Source organism: Taeniopygia guttata, chromosome 19 (assembly GCF_048771995.1).
Source record: "Taeniopygia guttata chromosome 19, bTaeGut7.mat, whole genome shotgun sequence".
Lineage (NCBI taxonomy): Eukaryota > Metazoa > Chordata > Aves > Passeriformes > Estrildidae > Taeniopygia > Taeniopygia guttata.
The window spans coordinates 9576689-9599709 of NC_133044.1; the positions used below are offsets into that span (position 1 = coordinate 9576689).

The following is a 23021-nucleotide window of genomic DNA, read 5'->3' on the forward strand; positions in this document are numbered from 1 at the left end:
CCAGGCTGCTCCAAGCCCCATCCAACCTGACCTTGATGTACATGAGGTTGTGAGGTACCAAATATTGCAGTTCCCTGTGTCATCTTCACTTGGTTCTCCTCAGAAACAGTGGGGCTTGTGCCTGGGTAAAATCTGAACAGGAATTTCTGGAAAGGAGGCCACAGCTCTACTTTCATCTGGAGCAGAGTTAGTGCATGTGCCTCCACCTTTACAGTTTTTGTCATTCTGGTCTGCCTGGCAATGATATTTCATGTCTGGCATTACTTTAATAATAAAAATAAAAAAGAGGAAAAGATTTCTTGATAACTGTGTATATATTTGATACGATCTCCTTTTACTGAGAGTAAGGCCATTGGAGGAACGGGTTATCTCTGGGCTGCAAACCACCATTCTATTAGTCTGTTTGAAGTTATCTAGAAAGTCTGTGTGAAATATAGCCTCCTTCTTCCCCTCCCTCTCAACCTTCCTTCCCCTTAAATATATTTTCAGTCCCAGAACAAAACTAGGCTGTCTGCAATACAAAAACATTCTTTAAAGGGTCTTATTTTAAAGGTTTTATTTTCAGCCCTCTCTGGTAAATGGGGCTGGTCCAGCTCGATTCTAACCTTTATGCAAATTTAACGATAATTCAGCACAATATTTATAAGATTCAGAGTTAATTAAATCCCAGTGGAGATCAGACCCTGTATGACCTCATTACAGTTATACACAACCGCCTAATTTCCCCGAACAACCGCCGAGTGGAGGGTGTGCTAATTTAGGGAATGTATGGACATATGTACTGTCTAGATGTCTGTCTGTGCAGCCCGAGTGGCAGCATCACTGCTCCTCCCTGTAACCAGTTCCTACTGAAAATCACATTAGCTTTTGTTAATAGACTCCTTTTTTTTTTTTTTTTTGTTCTGCTGGATCTTTAATCGATAGAAATAAAATTAAAGAGACATTAATTATCAAGCCTTGAGTTCCTGAGCTGGAAGGCATTTTAGCAATGCAAAGTATTATTATTGCTATTAATTTTATTAGATAGGCTTCATTTTCTTCCCTACATAATGAAGAATTTAGGTGGATTTCACCTGTGTGCAAAGGGGTTGGCTCAAGGCCTCTTGCATCACTTCAGTCTTATCTGGGAGGCTGCAGAGGAAGGTTTGAATGATTCATGGGAGCCAGGATGGGAAGTTGCCATCTGTGAGCAGCGGAAAATTACATCAATCTTTGTGTCCTTCAGTGCACATGGGCTGGTATGTACAGACACACATATGTACATGCTAACATGGGAGGGTTAATTCCCTTTATTCCCTTTTCAATCTGAATTCTTCTCGTGATCTTTTATGTTTAGTCTTTGGAGGTCTTGTCTGTTATTGCCATGGACACAGTGAGGGTAGGAGTGGTTATTTTTCAAGAGAACATTCATAGAAAAAGCTCCATAAAAGGGAGCAGGAAGGACACATTTTATTTGCCTATAGTATAATCCAAGGGGGACTGAAAAAATATTCTTTAATGGTAAATAGTTTTCACTGTATTTGGATTAATTTCATTTTGGACACAACTTCAATACTTCTTTTCCTTTGGTAATGAAATACTATTATCTAATAAAAATAGGGAATTTCAATGTTTTGAATTCTGTCATGAAAAAGGAATGGCTCGGGTCTTTTTTTGTGTGTGTGGTGGTATCTTTTTGGTGGGGAAAAAATGTTAGGAGTGACTACAAGTATCTGTTTTTCAATCTAAAAACCTCCTTATTTTCATAATCATATTCAGAACTGAACCTTTAGGTTTGATAAATATAAAAAAATCCCCCTTGAGGTTTTTTTTGTTTGTTGGTTGATTAGTTTAGTTTTCCTTTAGTGTTTTTTTCTCATTTCCTTTACTCATGAAAGGGATGAACAGCAGAAACATGAGTTTCTGCTTTGTCAACATGGGTTGGCACTTTCAGCACGTAAATATTTTCAGCAGTTTGCCCACAACACACACATCCATATCCCCAGCAGCAATCCCTGTGCTGTGAGGAGTCAGCAGCACATGGACAAAGTTCTCACAGAGCTCCCAAAACAAAGCCTATTCTGGAGTCTGCAGAACAGCATCATCCCTGTGTGTAACAGCAGAGACAAGGAAATAAAGCAGCCATGAATGATCTCCTCTTGCACCACGGAATGGACAGCATTCCCCATCAGCTCCTCCTTATTATTGCATCCGAGGACGCCTGAGTCAGATGAAAGGGAAATAAAATGAACATGTTTTCGATGATCAGCAATGACACAGGCAGAGGTACAGCAAACAGAGTGGCAGGGCCTGTGCAGAGCAGTGACTGACAGGACCTCTGATCTCCGTGCCCACAACTCTGTGTGATGGGGAGGCAGCTGCAATCTGTTCTGTTTAATGTGAGCTCTGCACAGCCCTCGGGCTATTTGTAAGCTGCCAGGGAGCTTTGTATCGCACAAAGTTTGGGCACCTTGCTGAATTTCATGGCTCTAGCTCTGCTGCAGGGCTTGACAGTTTAAAGGATAGAAAGGGGTGGGAAGTTTTTTAAATAGCCTTCTGCCAAATTAAGAACAGTGCCCATATGCAGGTCAGAACTGGTTGGTGAGCAGGGATTGCAAACTGTGGTGTTTGTTCCCTTCCTCCAGGAACAAATGAAGAAGCGGTTCTGTGCTTGGCATGCAAAGTGCCAGGGAAAAACCAGTGGATGGAGAATATCATCAACACTACCACACACACACAAAAACAAAAGCAAAAAGCCCATCAGGCCAGAGAGGACAAAGTATCTTTAACATAGGAGCCCCTTTAAGAGCTTTCTGAGGGCCTGTGGGGATTTTGTGGTCGTTGAGGTTTTTGGGGGGTTTGCTTTACTTTTCCTTCAGAGTTGCTCTAGTTCATTAATTTTTAACAATTTATCAGTATGGGGAGATAAATCCCCTCCAGTCCCTTTTAATATATTTTCTTCTTTTCAAGTAAATGATTGATGAGTATCAATCTAATTGTTCAATACTGAGTGGTTGCTAATGTAGGGGCCCTGTTGCCTGAGGGTTCCTACCATGGTTTATAACCCTATGCAGATCGTCTGGTTAAGATCTTAAGTAGCCAAAGCTGTAAAAGTTTATGTCTGTGGGTGGGTGGGGGAGTAGAGAGCTCACAAGTAAGCAAGACACATTTCCATTAATCATGTTGTTCTCCTTTTGGCTGCTGGATTGGGCAATACGTTCCCATCTATGCAAGCTGGGCGGAGAAGATTTTCTCTGTGTTAGTATTTGCCTCTGGCAAACAGGGCCCAGAGCTGTAGTGCCATGTGCAAGGAGACTCATGGAGGAGGAAGTGTTGTCTGGTGGTGGAAGCACAGGGCAGGGCTGGCTGCTCTGTGTTCATCCCTGCTGTGGCTTTGCTGCCTTACACCAAACACGAGTTTGCTCACCCCTGTGAGAACCCCGGGATTGATTCAGGGCTCTCGTGTGGTGGTAAAGTCACTCCTCCAACCTTTGCTTCCAAAGAAAAACTCTGCAGCCTCTTGTTGTTGGGTCTCAAGGCAGTTTATTGCTGGTTATCTAAAAGATTGTCTTCACCCACTGCGGCTGCTTTGGTCAGCGGCCCAGGCAGAGACACACACACCCTGACACCCTCACTGCCTGCTGTCTTCTTCTCTCCCCACCCAGGGCTGCTGCTATCTTTTATATGATATATTACGTGTTATATGTTTACAGATTATCCCCAATACCTACTATCTATGTCACAATGTGCTTTTTTACTCTAAACCAATCTGTGAGTGCCAACATCACCAAGAACATGGAGGCAAGGAAGAAGAAGGAGGAAGAACAGGATCAGGCCCACTTTCCTCCATCTCAGAACTCCTGACCCCCTTGTACAAAGTAAAACCCCCCTGTACAGGTGTTAAAACCCCCCTGTACAATACAAAAAAATTTTCCCCTCTAATTTGTAGCTACTTCTGCTATACCATCTAACCCTCTGTGACCGCTTGTTCCACCTTCAAAGTTGGTAACTCATTCCATGGCTCAAACTCAAAATCACAGCTGTTTTCAGCTGCCTGCCAGTGTCTAAAATGCTTCTGACCAAGGCCTGGAACCTCCAGAAATGTCTGAGGGACATTTTGAGTTCCAACACACCCCCAGGGATTATTGAGCTCCAGTGTGACAGGGGTTCACAGCCACTCAAGGCCTTGCTGTGGCCTTCACACCGTTCAGGCTCCTTGAATTTGGGTGCCACCATCACTCTGGAATTAGCAATGTTCCTTGGATGTCCAGGGACAGACAAGAGCCCCTTTTGGCAGGTGCTGAACCAAGGCAGTGCCTGTCAGGACCTCACCATTCAGGAGATGAGACCAGATGGATGCAGAGACAGGAGCCCACAGGGAAGTGACAGGCACCGGGCTGGCCCAGCCCTCTGCACACACCAGCCATGCCCTGCTCTCAAGTGGGTTTGGGTTTCATTTGGGATCTTGGGTCTATAAGGAGGAGGAACTGCAGAGCTTCACAGAGTGTGAGGTCCCACCACCACTGCAGGTCCAGGTGTGCAAGCCCCACGCTCACAGGGGGAGCTGCCGTGGCTCCACAAGGCTGGGTTGGACAGCCACACGATGCTAAATTAAATAATGTATAAGCTAATGTCTTCACAAGGCTTTATAAGGCAAAGCTGAGATAAAAAAAGGCTTGGACATCTTCATGACAGGTAATGCTATGGAGATGCCAGTACAGATTCTTACACTTCAGACTGGCAATGTGTGAGTAGAAGCAAAAATAAAGTGAAAACAAATATTGTCTGGCATTTCTTTATGTTTGGAAATTTCCACTACTTATGTTTTTAATTGCTTTTAGCCACAGGTCTGTGATATGTTTTAAAATTAGATAATGAAACACCCAAAGCTCCCCAACAGCATAGAATTGAGTTTTGCTTTTCAAAATCTGCATCAAATTCTTAAAATAATCTATATTCTTAATAAATTCAGGAAGTTTCTCTGGTATAAAAATATCTCTTATTGGAACTATGTATTTTGTTCATTTTTTCTACAAAGAAAGAATTATTTTCACTACTAACACAGCAGCTGAGATAATGCCATTTGGCACCTCTGTATTGTAGGATTTTATATTTTCAGAGTTGTATTTAATTGATTCCTTCACATTTAATTTGTCTGTTGGTTTTTCAATATTTTCCTTCCACTTCTCTGAACAGGGCACTAACACCCCATCCCATTTTCACTCACTAAAGGTCCCCAAGTGAAACCACGACTTTCCAGTTTCTGAGATCTGTCCTGAGACCTCTAAACTGGGTTACCTCATACTGCCCGGAGGTGGGAAGTGATCTCATATAGGTAAGAGACAGAAGCAGAAACAAATTTCTAGGTGGCAAAGGAAACATTAAAAAAAAAATCCATTAGTGGGCACATATTCTCTCCAAACAGATGAGGCAATTAAAGGAGAAAAACTGACAACAAAGGAGAAGCAGAGTCTACTAACATTTGCTCAGTGTGAATCTTGGATTTCTCTGTGGGAGTTATTTAAATTTACACCAGTGAGGGTGGCAGCAGAAGTGGCTTTCCACAGCCGGTGCCCCACATCTCCCTGTGCTGTAAATTAACCTGCTTTCCCGGTGACTTCACTGCACCAGCTCCCCGGGGCCATCACTCCCTGACAGAGCTAAGCTTGGTGGCCAGGGCTGCTTCCCCAGCCCTGCCTCTGGACAAGGTTTTAGGAGTGATTAATTCCTCCTTCGGCACTCGGGGCTTTGCCTGGACAAACAGCCCTGTTTGCTCACCTGAGATGGATTGCAGCCTCCAGACCCTGGGCTTTGCCTGGGGGGTGAGGGCAGGGCTGCTTTGCTGTTTGGAGATTCTTCTTTGAGAGGTCTAAATTACAAAACTGTTCATTTTGTTTAAAGAAAGATTATGATCTCTGGAAGAAATACAGTACTGGCAGCAACAATGCACAAAGTGCTCAGAAACATTCGGGATATTGGACCGAACAGAAAAACCCCTCCCAATCCCTGCACCAGCCTTAGTGCAAGCATTGACTTACCCAGAGCCACAGAGTGTTTGGGAAATGGAAATCTTCAAAGATAAACAATTGGCTTGATATTTTAATATTTGTTACGTGGCCACTATCAATGTCTTGATTTTGGCACTGCCAGGGAGAGCTGTGCTGGATCTTATCTCTGGAGAGGAGGGGGGCTCAGGACACAGTGGGAGCCCTGGGCTTGGGCAGTGGGGACACAGGGGCTCTGGCAGAGGTGACACAGTGGAACTGGGCAGTGGACACAGGGGTTTGGGCAGAGGTGACCCAGGGGGCTCTGGCAGAGGTGACACAGTGGAATTGAGCAGTGCACAGGGGTTTGGGCAGAGGTGACAGTGAGTTCAGTCAGCAGTGACATGGTGGGTTTGGACAGTGGGGACATGGGATTTTTTGGCAGAGGTGACATGAGGCTTTGGGCAGCAGTGACATGGTGGGCTCGCCAGGAATGCCATCCTCCTTCCAGCCTGATGAGGAGGTTGTGATACACAGAACCCAACCATGTACCAGTGCAGGGAAATGTTATAGGTTTATGAGGAGAGTGATTAAAAATGTATCAAAGAGGCTTGTAAAGCTTATGGTTCAAGTTAACTGTATGAAGTAAACAGCCTTTAAGTGTCTCCTGGGACTGTGACAGATAGTCTGTGGGTGTTACTGCAACATGGTACTAGTGATTGTTCTGGCCATCCCAAACTAATCACCATCTGTGTGTATGAGCCTCTTGGGAGCTCCTGGTTGTTGGACAATCATGGTTGTTAGCATTTTTAATCAGTTTCTGTGCAGCACAGATAGAAACCGTATGCTCCAGTCTTTATTTTCCCTACTCGGGGAGAATGACTGCAGCACTAAAAAGGGGATGTGCGAGTTCCTGTTAATTTTAGAGGGTCACATTCGCCTCGTGCACCCAGTCGTGGTGACATTTCCCTTGGTGTTCCCTGCCTCTGCTCTGAAGTGCTGTGGTGAGAATTATGCTCGGTTTTGCTGCTGGCAAGGTGGATTGAACTGCGAGTCCTTGGCTCTGCCTGGCAGCCCCCCTCTCCTGGTGGCCGTGCTTCCTGCGTGACTCAAAGGCACTGACACAAATGCAGAACATTCAGGATCACGGCTGGGGAGATGGAGGTGGGGGTTTTATTGTCCTTCTTGGTAGTGAGAAAGAGCTGCTGAAGTAGGAAGAAGCAGAGCAGATCATTGCCTGGAGCAGGAGACTGTGTGCAGTTGAAGTTATGGGCCCTGGGAGAGTTCCCAGCTGTACTTGCCTGGCTGTTGATGCAAGAGGCACTGCAGGCAAAGATGGCTCCGGGAATGGAGGGGCACACAGCGAGGGGAGCGATGGCTCAGATCCAGGCTCTGAGGAGCAGCGCTGATGCTAAAAGGAAAAAGCTCTTCTCTGGTTCTGTACTGAAGTGCAGCTCATCTCGACAATTAATCCTTTAAGAATTAAGGGCTGGGGGCTGGCTCCGCGCTCCACAGCCGTTTGACATCTGTGCTCGGTGGCTGGAGAGCAGAACCCAGCCCCAAAGTGCTGAGCTGTCAGACCTGGCACCAGCTCGAGCTCCCCCTTGTCCCCATCTCCCATCCCCAGCCCCAGACTCAGCTCTAAGGACTGAACAAAGGGCTTGGAGTGTGAGCAGAGAAGGAGCTGATGGTACATGGGAGGTGAGGGGGGGAGAACAGAGGAATAACGAGCAGGCAGAATTCCCTCCTGTTCCAAGCAAGCTGGAGTTCTTGTCTTAAATGAAATGTCTTCTGTGTTTTCATTATCAATGTTGCCATCAGGTTCCTGGAGCAGTGCTCTCCTTTTCATTTTTAAAGGACTTGATTCAGGCTTCTTATTAATTTTCCTGGAGCCGTGAGGTGTGAGACCCAGGGCAATATGCTGCTGCTGCTGGTTTATCAGCTGGGGCTGCTGTGTCCCTGTATCTGTGGGACCAGGAACAGGTTTTGAAGAAGATTTTGAATGAATGAATGAATAAAGCAATTTTCTGATGCAGTCAGGTGGCCTGTTTGAGTGAGGGTTAGTCCTTCTCTGCACTGTTTGGGTGGTGGGATCTCATCTATTTATTCATGTTGATGGGATCAGGGAGTTTATTCTCTGGAGTTCCATCCATGGACTGTGCCAAGTTTAGCACCTTGGCTTCATGGTAGGTACCATGCCTACACAGTAGAGAGGTGCTCTGTGTCTTCCCATCCTTCCCCCTGGTGCTCATGTCTCCCTGAAAACTATTCTGGTGCTGGCAGACCCAATCAACAAGTAATTTCTGTTTACCTGTTGTCAAAAGGGACAGTTGTATGTGATTAGGTGTGTATTGATTATCTGATTTAAACCACAAACATTTCCCCAGAAACTGTGCTGAGCTGTGCTGTGCCCCCAGTCTGTCTCAGAGCGCTGCTAATTCCTCCAGGTGCAGCAGCATAAATTCACACAGTTTGGGACTGCTTTGTTATTGCTGTCCTCCAGCCTGGCCTCCCAACAGGGTGGAATTGTCAAATACTACGGGGTCCATTTAGGGCCTGAGAGCTGCTGTCAGGCAGGGACTGTCACTGCAAAAATTCTGCAGTTGCATTTACACCAACCTGTGAATTCCTTCTGGAAGGGGCAGAATACTGACAATTCTGAGAGTTAATGGCCCAAGTGGGTTATAAGATCCATAATCACCGACGCCGTCTCTCCTCAATGCATGTGTCTTCATCTGTCAGCCTTGAGGATCATCATGGGCCTGTGTGAAATGAAAAAACCTGTTTAACTGCTTCATATTAACTAACATATGAGAGCCCTCCTGACATTATCATTGTTAATTCTAACAAAACATGCTCCCGCTGCTGGTAACCCGGGTGTGCTTCCAAATGCATCCCTGCTCGGAGAGCAGGAGGAGGTCACTCGCCGTGGGGCCTGGACTGCAAACACACTTCTCCTGGAAACCACAAACCCAAGCCTGGGTACTCTCACAGTGCAGAGCACAGAGCATCTTCTTTGAAAATTAAAACTGTTTTTTGAGGGAAGTGGCTCACTCTGGAAGCTTGTTTCCTTTATTTTGGCCTTGCAGTTGGAGCAGGTTTACCTCCACCCAGAGGGGAAGAAGAGTCAGACTGAGAGGGACAGAGCTCCCTAGGGAAAGACCAGGTTTAGAGGTGTGAAGAGCTCCTTGGCACAGCTGGAGGAGCAGTAAATACTCAGAAAATACTCACTGCTGGTTTGCATTTCTATCAGATCTGCATGTCACAGATAAGCCTCTCCCTGTCTTGATCAGGCCACTGTAAAAGTGTGGGCAGTAAGGACCAGTGTGTACTAGCAGGTGAAGGAGTTCCCAGTGCCCTGCAATAATTGCCCAAGTGCTGGCACAGTCTCTGCAGGACTCAGGAGACCTTTCCAGGGGTGGCTCTCAGTGCCCTGTCTGGCTCCCTCCTGTGCCAGGACTTTCCCTAGGGCGCTGTCACTGATTTGCACAGAAGAAGTGTCTGCTCATCCCTCCCACCTCCTGCTCTGCTCCGTGTGTGCTGGGCTGGCTTTGCAGAGCCTGGGGGGTTCCTGGGGCTCTGCAGGGAAACCTCTGCTGGACTTGGTCTAAGGGACTGGGACCTGCCCCTCCTCGCCTTTGGGGTAAATTCCACATTCTGAGGCCAGTCCAGGTGCAATGGTTGGTGAAACGTGGAAAAACCTGCTCTGAGTGGCTGAGGGAACCATGTAACCTGATGGAATTTTGTTACTGACACTTTTCTCTCTTTACTTCTTTTCCTAGGATTATGTTCTCAAAGGGGCAGGTCTTATTCTTCTGTCAATATTCAGACATAATCCAAAATATTTTTTTTCTGAATTAGGACCCATAAATTAACGAGGCACAGCCAGATTGTCTACAGCTACACGTAAAAAACTACATTTGTAGTGCTGGGTGTCAGGCCTATATCACTGGAGGAGGAATTTATTCTACCCTGTACTTCTTGCAATGAAGCACTGGTGGATGCTCAGCTGTGACAGGTACTGGTAAATGGATGTGGCAGAATCGACTGTGAATGTTTTGGCAGCAGCCCTCCTTCAGGTAGCTATTAACTTTATTTTTTAATATGAAATTCAGGCACTAAATCCAAGGGAAAAAAAAAGCATACATAATGTAGGTTAATTAAAATGCCTGTAAATGAACAGGTGACAGGTGCCAAGCCCCATGACAACCACAACTGGAGAAATGAAAGTGCAACAGACTATTAGGATTCCTGTGTTAATCAGGTAATAGTAACTTGGGTAATTACAAAATCATATGAAATCTTTTTTAAATCCCAAACCTCATTTATAGCCTTTTGGAGATAAAATATAAATTGTAGAGTTTTAATCCAAGAGGACTTTCTCTTCTCTGGAGCCCTCAATCTCAGATTTCTTCCATGGCTGACACAATTAAAGGTTGGATTTTTTTTCTCTCCCCTCTCTTCAATTTTATTTTAATTAAGAAATATTAAGTTAAAAGCCACCAAAGAGTTTGATTTTCTCTCTCTCTGGCAGGTATTTGGTAGTTACTTATGTGTCCCAAGGCCTTTTGCTGTGTATCAGGTGGAACCTGTCGTGTGCATCTGCTGGCTCTTAGAGGTAGAATTTATTTTTGTGCTGAGAAGCAGCACAGGGCATGTGTGAGATGAGCCTGGAATAGACTGGAAGCTGCTCTGCCTTCCCAGGAGCAAATTATTTGCAGATAAGTAAGAGGACTTCTGATTAAACTCTTTTTTTCTGTGAGTATGAGCCCAAGCATCATATCTGATATGCAAACTAAGACAACACCCCATTGTTTTAGACTTTCCCAAACTGAAAAGCCCATCCAGATATGGTTTCTCGAGTAAACACATCAAAGCCTCCTGAGGAGATGCTCACAACATTCCTCCTCTCCTTCTGGAGCCTTACTGTATAACTGGGATCTTGATCCCAAGCAGAAAGTTTAGCAGAGGTATTAAGTGACTTGCCCAAGGCCATTACTACAAATCAGTAAAAAAAATGAAACCTTTCAGGCTTGTGCTGTAATTACCAAGGCACATGCCTCTCTCTTGATCTGTCAAAGATATAAAAATATATATTAAAAATTGTCTGTAATTAGGGCTAGGAGGTGATGTATTTCCTGAGAACCTGCACCAGGGTTGCCTCTGTAGAGGACCTTGGAGGCTGATTCAGACTCTGGCATACAAAGATTTTTCTTGGATTTTTTTCTTTTTACTCCAGATATCAAAAATGAAAAACATTGGTTTTCATCCTTGTCCCTGCAATAGAATTTATTACCCCTGGGCTATAGACAGCCAGACAAATAGAAACAGATTTCTTTCTTTCTTTCTTTGACTTGGAAAATGAGAACATGTTTTGTACATTCCTACATTGCAGCCAAAATAAAGGTCTTTATCTTCAAGGAAATCAGAGGTTTGGTTCTTGGTAATACCCCACTAACCCAGACAGTGACAGATTTCCAGCTTTCCCCACCATACCAGGAACATGATGATATTCAACTCCCATCAAGACGAACAAGGGGCCCTTCCTTCCCTTTCCCTTTTTCTGATCAACACTGTGTATAAATTAAACAAAGAAAAGGATGGAGATTTATTTTAGGAAGCTTTGGACCACAAGTTGTGTAGTTGTGTTTTGGATTAAAGGTCTGGATGGGAAATCTGCCAAGGTTTCCCCTCCCCACTGCTACTAATTGTCACTGCTCCAGTGGGAAAAAAAAATAAATAATACTGGATTAAGGGAAAAAAATAAACCCAGTAAGAATAATAAGGAGAAAACGGAAATCAGGCTTCATCCAGTGCTTGAGATATGCCCTACATAGAGGCTATTGAATTCTACCCACCTCTGTGCCAGCCTCCTCTGGGCATGGGGGACAGTGCTTATTTTGTTTAGGGGTTTTTCCCTCCCTCCCACCCTCTACCTCCTTCAGTGTTTTTATTCAGGCACAGCAGGCACAAAAGTGAACGCTGACAAGCTTTGGCACACTTAAAAAAATAAAGAGGAAAAAATAAAAAGGATAAAAAAATTGCTGCCCGTCTCCCCAAGCTATCCATTCTGTCGCCAGAGCCCTGCATTTTGCAACATAAAAGCATAATCAAAAGAAATTACGCTTGGACTCAGTCAGGGACAGGGCAGAATAGTCCATTTAGCTTTATGCTAAAAAAGAAAATAATTGGACCAAAATTTGTTTGAAATAGGAGAAGGAAACAGTTTGTTTGCAATCTATTTCCTCTGGAAAACAGCAAACCCTATTAAACCCTCTTTGGGAGCTATTTATTTTGGAAACAAGTTCAACATTCTGCAAGCAGCACACGCAGGCAGAAAAAGTTGTAGTGGAGTGTAATCTTTGGAGGAAATGTCCATGTTTATCTACAACGTAGTTCCAACCAGCTCCCAGAAAAACAAGCGTTCCACAGCCTTAGCTGGGCTTGGCTGCTCGTAGCCCACAGCCCCAGAGTGATAAGCACTGTAAGAGCTGCAGCCCTGTAAGACAGGCAGGAAAATCAGGGTTCTGCTCTTCTCCAAAGGGATGTTCCAAGGGTTCTTCTGCTTTTTCCAAGGGGACATTCCCTCTGTGTTTGCTCTCCTGCTCTTCTCCCATCACCACCTTGCAAACCCCACAGCTCATCATACCAGGGTGTTCTCATTCCTGGGGGTCTTCCCCTGTGACAGCCACACCTCATTTCACCTGTGCCAGAATCAGGGAGAGACACAGGGACCCTGGGCAAGGCAGAGACACCAACAGTCCCAGGCTGTGGACGCTGCTGGTAGTGGCTTTTACCTCTCTTTTCCATGGTCAAAACACAGAAGAATCCTCGAGGGAACAGTTACAATGAATAATTTCCAGCTGGCACGTTGTGATTGAACTGTTTGAGTGAGTATTTGATGGCTGAGATGAACCAGTTCAAACCTTGCTGCTGATTTGCAATGGGACAGGACCTCCCAGCAAATCCACTGAGCTTCTGCCTCCTAACATTGTTGTTAGTGCTGGACACAGAGGAATTCCTCACTGGACTTCTGTGTTTCTCCATTTAGGAGGGTTAAATCAATACTTTCCAGTGCTGGCCTCAAATTCATCCTATGTGTTGTGGTTCCAGGTAACCCATGGTACCTGTCAGTTTGGCTCCATGTCTGGTGCCAGTCAGGATTGTCTTCCCCAGACAAGGGTGGGTTCCAAGGCCTTTTCCAGCTCTGGGCATCCCATTATCCCAGAGCTTGTACCAGCCCCAGCCTCACACAGCCTGATGTGTCCTTCATGCCCTCACCCCTGGGACGAGCAGGGACTTGTGCTGCTGCCTGTGTGCAGGTGCTGGGAGGTGTGGGGCTCTATCCTACATCTGGGGCAGTGAGAAGGCAGCTGCCACTTCCCCAGAGCTGAGCTTTTCCTCCAAGTTCTAACCACATCCTGCCCAGTTTTGTCTTATCTGTCATGATAGATTAACCCAGTTATGTAGGTATTTGCATTCCTCTTAGCCACCTACTCCCGTCCCCACTTCCCCTGATCTCCTTCCTTCTCCACATTAATTTCTCTTTATATTTAACCTTTAGATTTTGGAGAAAGGAGTATAATGGGTCTCAGCAGGATATCATCTGATTTCTGCTCACCAGAGAGGGTCTTAAGTTTCCCAACAAAGTGGCTGGGATTTATGAGCTGTTTCTCACTTAGGGGTTAAGTGTTATCTCTCAGCCCAAATATCCTGTATTAGGAATAGAGCTGATTACCACTGTTTGTATCAGTCATTGGGATCCTTAAATAAAATGGAGAGCAGCTTGTTGGAAATCCTCATTTCATTGAAAAGCATGGTTTAACTTTAATAGGGTTTGCATATATATCGTAAATCAGCTTGGAAAAAGGAGGGCATTTTTTTTTTTTCCTCCATCTGATTGTTTTACACGTTTCAACAGTGTGTAAAAACACAGCCTGTCATTGTTAATTTTAACCAAAGGGAATTACTTCTCAAAAGGCTGCAGTTGTGATTAAATGGAAAAGGTATCAGTAGTGTAAATTTGGAGCTGATTAAATGCTGTCAGCTCAGATTCCTTATGCAAAAGAGATACAGGGATTAGGCTGGCTGCTTTCACCACCTAAATAACAGGAGAGCTTAAGCACACCTAATGCAGGGAACTTCTGCAGCACTGGGTTTGTGTTTTAGCACAGGGCAAACCTGAATCCTGCAGTCCCTGCATTGAGCTGGTCTCCTTTTCCCATCCTACAGAAACTGTGTTTTTCTACTCCTGTGAGACTGGGATGGCAATAACAAATGTTCTAGGCTTTGCTCTCTTAGGGAGTGTGGGACCTTCCCAAAGTGCAAGGTGGGCTGTAGGAGTGTGGAATGCACTGTTCTTCCTGTTGGAAAGAGTATTTCTCTCTTCTGGTGTAGTCCTGGGGATACAAGTGGAAGTGAACAGGCAGGACCATTCCTGATTCCACTGTTACCTCACCTGCAGAATTCCCACAGCTTTCATCCTTTCTATGAACGAGCAATTCTGCCTCCACCGAGGGTGAGGAAGGGACATCTGCAGCATTGCAGAGTGCAGGAAAGGGACCTGGTTTCTGTGCCAGCTCAGAGAATCCTCCAGTGGTTTGGGTTAGAAGGGACCTTATAAAGATCACCCAATTCCACCTCCCTGCGATGAGCAGGGACACCTTCCACCAGACCAGGCTGCCAGCTGGATTTGCAGCCTTCTTTCTGGTCAGAGGAGGGTGGAAAGTTGCAAACGAGGCAAATGAGTTGTTCAAACACTTCTCTCACTGTTAGGGACAGCTTCACTGTCACCTGTAGGAAGTAATCACCTCCCTCTCTTGGCTGGACCCTCTGGGAGGTAGGCAGAGGTTTAATCAAGTATTTTAAAGGATTTATTTAACATCAGATCCCCAAAAGCTCTGGGGCACTACAGTGGGCCATAATGCTTGGTGGCTCCTTACAGACATCACAGTCCTCACAGACAGACAGGGAGGTCTGTGCCTGCTGCAAGGAGCGTTCATGCCATGGGTAAAGAACTGGGTTGCCTTGGGATTGTACAGTGCTGGATTTGCTGGGCAGAACTGCAAAATGATCCTGAAAATCTCACACAGAGAGGTCCAGGGGGAGGTCTGTGTTGCTCCCAAGCAGCTGCAGAAAGAAGGTGGGGAGGGAAGAGCATCACAAGTCTGAGTAACAATGACTGGAAGAGAAAGATGCCTTACATTTGCAAGTATTGCAATGTGTACAGAAGTATTTCTCAGACTTACTGCAGCTTATTTGTAATTTAAATTTTAAATAATACACTTTTTTTCCAATGCTATGGACCATATTTACACATCCTCACACATGATCAAGCCAGCAGTGTGATAAGGGAATGTGGGCAGAGGTCTAGTTCTTGAGATCCAAATCCCTCCTGATTAAAAGCATTCTGTGGTTGTTACTTTGGTGGTTTTCTCACAGCACTCAGCAGTTAACCAAAGACAAGGATTTCGCCCAGGTTTTTTTTTTTTTTTTTTTTTTTTTTTTTTTTTTTTTCCCTGGGCACATATTGTCAGATACTGCAAAGTTGATAGGCTTTTATTTCATGCATAACTAAAGAAGCAGCAGTAGTATGAAGGGAGCTGGGGTACAGCTGATATCTAGAGTAGAACTTACTTTAATTGAAAAGCAGTTCTAGTCAAAATTTTTTTTTCCTCCTCTTCTTATAAGAAGGGGGAGGGGGGAAGAAAGAATTGTTTTCAAGCATTATTAAGCTTTTTTTTTTCCCTCCCAGAAGCTAAGAAAGCCATCTGTGAAAACCTGTTTGCATGTTTGTTTTCTACAATAAAATGCAAAATACTTCTTCCTGTTAGCGGATTATGCCATATGTCACTCCCTGTAACAAAACCAGCATGTTTATTAATGAACCCAATCAGAGGCAAGGATTTAGAAAGATTTAAAGGAACTGAATTTTTAGTTCAATATTTTAGTGTAGGAAAACTTCTGGTCTGTTGTTCATGTTGTACGTGAAAACTCAGGCTTTGTTTCTTATATGAATTTGCTAAATTTGCAATGGAAAGAGAGCAGGAGGAAACTCTCTGGGAAAAGAAATCACACTGAGATCCCTACGTTCTGCATGCGTGAACCCCCAGCTGATTGTGATCAGCAGTTTATATGTGATTAATATTTAATTTGATTGGTATAGTTTTTTCCTCCAGATAAGCTAATTAAGAAACTTGATGGAAAGGACACCCTTGTGCATTAATGTAGCAGCGTTTTGGTTTCTGTAGGGCAGACTAAACCTTCCTGAGTTACAGATGAGCTGGAATCAGCTTCCTCAATGTGTAGTGGAGACCTGAATTCCAGGGCTTTGGTTTTCTCTCCCCAGACCACCTGAGAGTTGGGCTGTCGTGATTGCTGCTGTGCTGGGGACTATTTCATAGGTGAGAAGGGCTGTTGTGATAGAAGGAAAGGTAACCAGAGATCTTCTGTTTGTCCCCTCACATGGCAGGAGACTGTGCCTGCCCAGAACCTGGTTACAATCCTGGGAGCTTTTGACTTCTCAAATAGACAAGGTCTCTTATCAAAAGAGTTCAAAGCCCGGGCCTCAGCACAGCAATCAATACTTGCTTTATCTTTAAACTCTAATACTGCCCTTGCTGATGTAGATCTCATTGTGGAGCTCAGCTCAGGCTGATAATGCTGCTGGGAGGAAGATGGAGCATTTCAGCTCGGGCTGGGAATTCCCATGTTGTTCCACCCAGGACCCAGCAGCGCTCACCAAATGGGATTTTAGGTTGCTGTGTGAGGATGTTTTACCCCTTCTTCTGAGTTCACAGAGAATTGACAATATTTTTTATATGTGCTTTTTGGAATATTCCATCACCTTCCAAAAGCCTAAAATAGGCAATAACAGTCTGATTTTTCACGTGTGCTTCCAGGGTAACCACAGGCAAAGGGTGAATGCCAGGTCTGTTCTCTGGCAGCAGAACACTGCTGGAAATAGATCCATTGCTTCCACAGTCAGATTACATTTCTCAGTGCTGAAGTTCTTGCACTGAGACCTGGCTGGCCACTTATGAGGGGGATAATTGAGTTAGCATCTTCAAAATTCATATCTTAAGGCAGGAAAAGGTGTTCATTAGCTCAGTAGATGTATTTGCTAATGCAGTCATGAAACAGTTTCCTAAGTGTACTTTGTGAAGACCAGAGGAAAGAAATCCCTCTTAACATTTCTCCAACTTTCTTATATCTAATGAAAGGCTCCATAATTTAGAGTCTTTCTCAAAAGCATAATTCATCATGGAAGAAAACCGAAAAATAAAAGTGACCTTTTTGAAAGGTCAGTTCATGTTTATGTGTCAGAAACAGTCATGAGCACAGGTTTGGTGTAGGACAGGGCTGTCCTAAAATAGCATTCCATTAATCATTTAATCAGCCCATGGTTGTTACAGATTTGACATATTCTGTAGACAAATCAGGTCAGAGGTAACAAGTGATTCAAAGAAACAGATAAAAACCCTACTGAACTGTGAAAAACATTAGTCTTACCAGAAAAAAATCTGAAACTAAAGCATACTCCTTCAGTCAGGAAAATTAATAACCTGACGAGCTCTCACAGGCACCCTGAAGGCCCAAGATTCCTGGATTCCCACCCATCTGCTTAAGACTCCCCAAGAAATATGTCAACACTTATTTTGCTGCCTTTATTTTTCTCCTCTTTTGCTTTCTTAGCATGTGCCTGTTGTGGAAATGATCTTTGCTCCCTGTTTGGCTGCAGGACTTCAGTCAGGGCCAGTGTCCCTCCCCAGAATTGCTCCCTCAGGGCAGGGCCTGAGGGAACGCAGCAGGAACAGGTTAAAACTCCATGTTCCAGCCTCTGGAGCATCCTCCTCTCCCTGGGAGCAGGAGCAGAGTGCATGGGGTGTGTGTAGGACCCAGCAGGGTCGGAGAGCTGCCTGGGCTGCTGCACACTCCGTGTTGACACTTGGATTTCAGGAGACAAGCCCTGAGGATGGTGGCTGTGGGTTATGGAGATGTGAGAGGAGGAACAGTCATGTAGGATTTTATTCATGCATTGTTTCCAGCACTGGGGAAGTGTCCACATCTCTGCTCTCTGCCTAAATGCCCACCAGCTGATTTCTTCCCCCTGCATGCAAGCCCTGGCAGAGCTCTCCCCTCTCAGCTTTGCCTCCAAACGCTTCTGCTGCACCCCCATGATTGCTGTTCCAGGCACCTGAACTTTGTAACTCCCCAGTTCAGTTTCCCAAATAGGAAAGGAGCTGGCAGCCGAGAACAGGCAGTTCCTGAGGGCTGCTGCTGAAATGGGGAACGTGCACAGTGATTTCTCTTGACCAGCAGCGCTGAGCGATGGTGGCACAGAGCAGGAAGCCTTTTGCATCTCGTGCATGGCAAAGCAGTGTTGTTATTCTGGCTGCATAGCTTGGCTTGTTATTGAGCACATGCTTTGCAGATTAGCCTGTTTGTATAGCCAATCGAACATGTGCTCCATTAAAAATTAAAACATCCTGTTTTAAGGATGGAGCAGGAGACATCAGCTGCCACTGTGTAGCAGACATGGAAAGCCCCCAGAGCCCATTACCATAGGTTACAGCAAATGTTAATCAGTGCCAATGCAGTTAAATAATGCAGTTCGTGCAGATGGCAGCTACTACATCTACTCACAGATGTGTCCTCGAGTCCCTGCGGTTGCTGTATCACAGGAGTTGTCGGGAACAGTCAGATCCGATGCTGACTGTGGGTATCACCTTTGTGTTTATGCCACAGACACCAGCCAGAGGAAAGGCAGCCATGCCTAGGCCTGAGGAACGAGGTCAGAAACACACCAGAGCATAGCATGAGGCTGGACCTGAACTCAAATAAAACAAAAAGGAAATCTGTGCCCTTCACAAGTTGTTTTTTCGGGGTTTTTTTCCCAGGCATGATCACCTTCTGCACAAACAAATCAGTGTTCTACCATCACTAAACACCTGGATCCACAGCTCAGCTTTTGAACTGGGATATTTGTGATCGCTGCAAATCATTATAGCCATTCCATGTGTGCAGGAGGGCAGAGCAAACCCCATTCTGCAGCTGGAGCCCTGTTCACAGCAGTCTCTGGGTCACATATAGGTGTTCTCTGCCAGCTTGCCATATTGTCCTACCTCAAGAGAAGTAATTTATTTACCTTTTCAGCTGTTTATGCTCAGGATGTGTTTATGAAAAGGAGTGTGCAAATCTATATGACATGCAAGAGTTTGCAGATGAAAGTTACGCTATAAGTATAAATATTGTGTCTAAGACCTGTCATGCTGTTCAGTAGGTACTAAGAGGAAAAAACATTGCAAGCCAAGAAGCTAAAAAGCATTTCTTTTTTTTTTTTTTTTTTTTTGCATCTTACTGCACCCTTCATCATCTATTTGTATTTCAGGTCTGTGTCACTGGTGAATGTTCTTTATGCCAAATCTGGGGACTTCTTTTAAAAAAGCTTGTCTCCTTTTTTTAAAAAGGTTCTGTCTGTGTATATTGTGTGGAATAGCTTGAAAAATGAAACATTTTAATCAGTAAACACTTGGCTTTTTCTCAGCTTTTGCTTAATTCACTGAGGACATGCTCATTTGAGATCAGTGTTCTAGAACACGTAGATCTGAGGTTTTCTCATTTCCTGGTGACTTCACCATTGCTCTGAGTGCAAGTCTCGTGTCTCCAACACCCAGCATTTGGTGCTCTTTGTTGCAATGGCTCCGTTTGTGTTTTCTGTGGAAGATGAGCTCCAAACCAGCCGTCTGCAGGGAGCCTCAGTGGAGACATTTGCTTGTTACAACTGTGATTTCTTGAACCTGCCATAAGACTGTCACACTCCACCCATCCCATCCCACTGGATGGCACACCAAGCCTGCATCCCATCATTTCTAAAGAGCTATTGGCAGGGTTGGGAATTGCACAAGTGCAAGGAGGTTGGTAGAGAGATCTGAGAGCATAATACATTTTGGTTATTTAAATTTAGTTCTCAAGGCTATAAAATGGGACTTGGAACTCAGGGGACTCATTTTTTCCTCAGCAGTTTCATCTTTTAACCATTAATTGTCAGCTAGGCAGTGTGGGATGAGTGTTCTGCTGTGACCATGCTTCTGTCAATTAATAATGGAACGTATCCAAAGTTTATCTGTAGCAATCATTCATACCATCTGGCAATACAAATTAGATGATTTTGAAGGCAGTCTACAAACAGGCATGTTGTTCTAGGGCCTGCCATAATTATATCTATCAAATAGGGATAGAAAAAATGTATTTCATGCATTTTTAAATCGTGTATTGAGATCAATATCCCCTGAGAGTGAGCTGGGCTCCCAGAGAACAGGGGCAGCAGCAGATTTTCGTAGCCTCCCTCTGTGTGTGTCTCAGCAATGATCCCAATGAGAGCCAGCCTTTTTGGGGACTGAGCAGGGGATTATTTTTCTTGCCCATTCCGGCCCTGGCCTCATTCCCAAGCCTGACAACAGCGGTGCCAATTAGTGGCAGACTGGGGACTGGCCAGAGATGACAACGAGGCACTCACAGGACAGACAGAAATGTTTTAAATGAGCTGCTGGATCAAAGGGAGGGGAAGGAGCCGTTTGGGCAGCAGGCAGCAGTGCCACGGTACTCTGCAATGCCTGCAGCCTGTAACACGCACTGGGGCTGCTGGCCTGGGCCAGCCTCCCACACAGACACACAGACACAGACAGACACACAGACAGACACACAGAGACACACACAGACACACAGACAGACACACACAGAAACACACATAGACACACACATACACAGACAGACACACAGACACAGATAGACACACACAGAACACACAGAGACACACATAGACACACAGGCAGGCACACAGACACACACAGACAGACACACAGACAGATAGACACACACAGACACACATAGAGACACACATACACAGACAGACACACAGACAGAGACACAGACAGACACACAGACAGGACACACAGAGACACACATAGAGACACAGACATACACATAGAGACACAGACAGACACGTAGAGACACAGACAGACACACAGACAGGACACAGAGACACACACATAGAGAGACAGACAGACACACACAGACACACAGACACATAGAGACACACATACACAGATAGACACACAGACAGGACACACAGAAACACACATAGAGACACAGACACACACATAGAGACACAGACAGACACACACAGACACACATAGAGACACGCATACACAGACAGACACACAGACACAGACACACACACATAGAGACACGCAGACAGACACAGACAGACACACAGACACACACATAGAGACAGAGACACACATACAGAGACACGGACACAGAGACACACACACACACAGACACACAGAGACACACAGACACATGCAGACATACAGACACACATACACAGAGACACAGACACACACACACACCCAGAGACAGACAGACAGACACACACACACACACACAGACAGACACACACACACACACACAGACAGACACACACACACACACACACACACACACACAGACACACACTTGTTTTTCATACAATCCTTAAGTACCCCGAGCTGGAAGGGACCCACAAGGATGTCTGAGTGCTGCCCTTGGCCTGAGCTGTGCTCGAGGGGCAGCAGCGGCTGGGGCTCCTTCCCTGCCCAGCAGGGCTCAGCCCCCATGGCTCCCCACAGCCCAGGGTGGGCTGGGGATGTGGGAATGGCCTTTACAGCTGCTCCACACAGTGTGGGTGATCCGTGTGCCTGCAGCTTCCAGCTCAGGCCCTGCCTCTGCCTCAGGAGGTGTCTCCCTCACAGAGCTGTCCTATTGTAAATGCAGGCGAACCCAATGGGAAGAAATGATGATGTCTGACTCAATTCAGAAGGCTGAATGATTTTTTTGTTATAACTATGCTAAAATACATTAATATACTATATAAAAAGAGGATACTAAAACTACATACTACTTTCTCTAACTCTCTCACTCCAACACAACTGGTGACCCTCTCTGAGAGCCCAGCCCCAGTGGGTTGGATTGGCCATCAGGCTCAAACAATCCTCACCAGAATCCAACCAAGCACTCACCCCAGGTAAAGAATTCTCAAAACACATTCCACATAGGAAAACAAGGAGCAGAAATTGAAATTGTTTTCTCTTTCATTTCTCTCTGTGCAACTCTATGAAAAAGCCTGAGACGGAGAGAAATGTGCTGGCCACAGTGTCCCCTCCTGAGCAGTGGCCACAGGTGTCCCTTCCTGAGCAGTGGCCACAGGTGTCCCTTCCTGAGCAGGTGACTCTCTTGAAGAGAAAAAACTGAATATGCTCAAAAAATTAGTAAGTGAACAACTACAAAAAGGCCACATCAAATCTACCAACAGTCCCTGAAATTCCCCATTTTTGTCATTTATATGAAGACATCATTCGTAATGACTGTCATTCATTTTGTCTTTTATTATAAAAAGACCTCTTCTTCATGACTGCCCTGTGGTGTCCCCTCCTGAGCAGCACCCACAGGTGACTCTCTTGAAGAGAAAAAATTGAATCTTCTCAAAAAATTAGTAAGTGAACAACTACAAAAAAATCCATATCAAACCTACAAACAGTCCCTGGAATTCTCCAGTTTTTGTCCTTTATAAGACCTCATTCTTCACGACTGCCCTGTGGTGTCCCCTCCTGAGTGGCCACAGGTGACTCTGCCCTGGGCCTGGCTCAGCTGAATCACCTGAAGCTGCCAGACTCACCCGTGCTGGTCTCTCCATCTTATTTCCACTCTATCAGATGGAACATCAAAGACCTGGAAATGAAAGAAATGTGAAATATCGTTTATTCTTGTAATTATAGATGAGGAGTTGTAAGTGCATCTGTGCACTTCTCAGTAAAGCAGCTGTTCTGCCCTTAGAAGGATATTTATAGACTATTGAAGGTAAACAATCCTGGCTTATTTCATATTGCAACTACATTTGCACTGAGTTTAGCTGCAATTTGATCAAAGAAGCTGCTGACATGTCAGCTTTACTGATACAAGATAGTTTTTCCTTGCTATTTCTGCTAAATAATCTCTGCCTATTTTTCAGATGAACTG

At 45.0% G+C, this 23021-nt stretch overlaps 1 protein-coding gene and 1 long non-coding RNA gene across 9 annotated transcripts in view; both read left to right on the plus strand.

Annotated features, from left to right (window-relative positions):
* AUTS2 (activator of transcription and developmental regulator AUTS2) overlaps positions 1-23021 on the plus strand; it is a 772098-nt gene that overhangs the window by 589800 nt on the left and 159277 nt on the right. The window lies entirely within an intron of this gene.
* LOC140685296 (uncharacterized) lies at positions 4395-17222 on the plus strand. The gene is made up of 2 exons (XR_012058700.1): positions 4395-8105; positions 8178-17222. It is a non-coding gene; the product is annotated as an uncharacterized lncRNA (long non-coding RNA).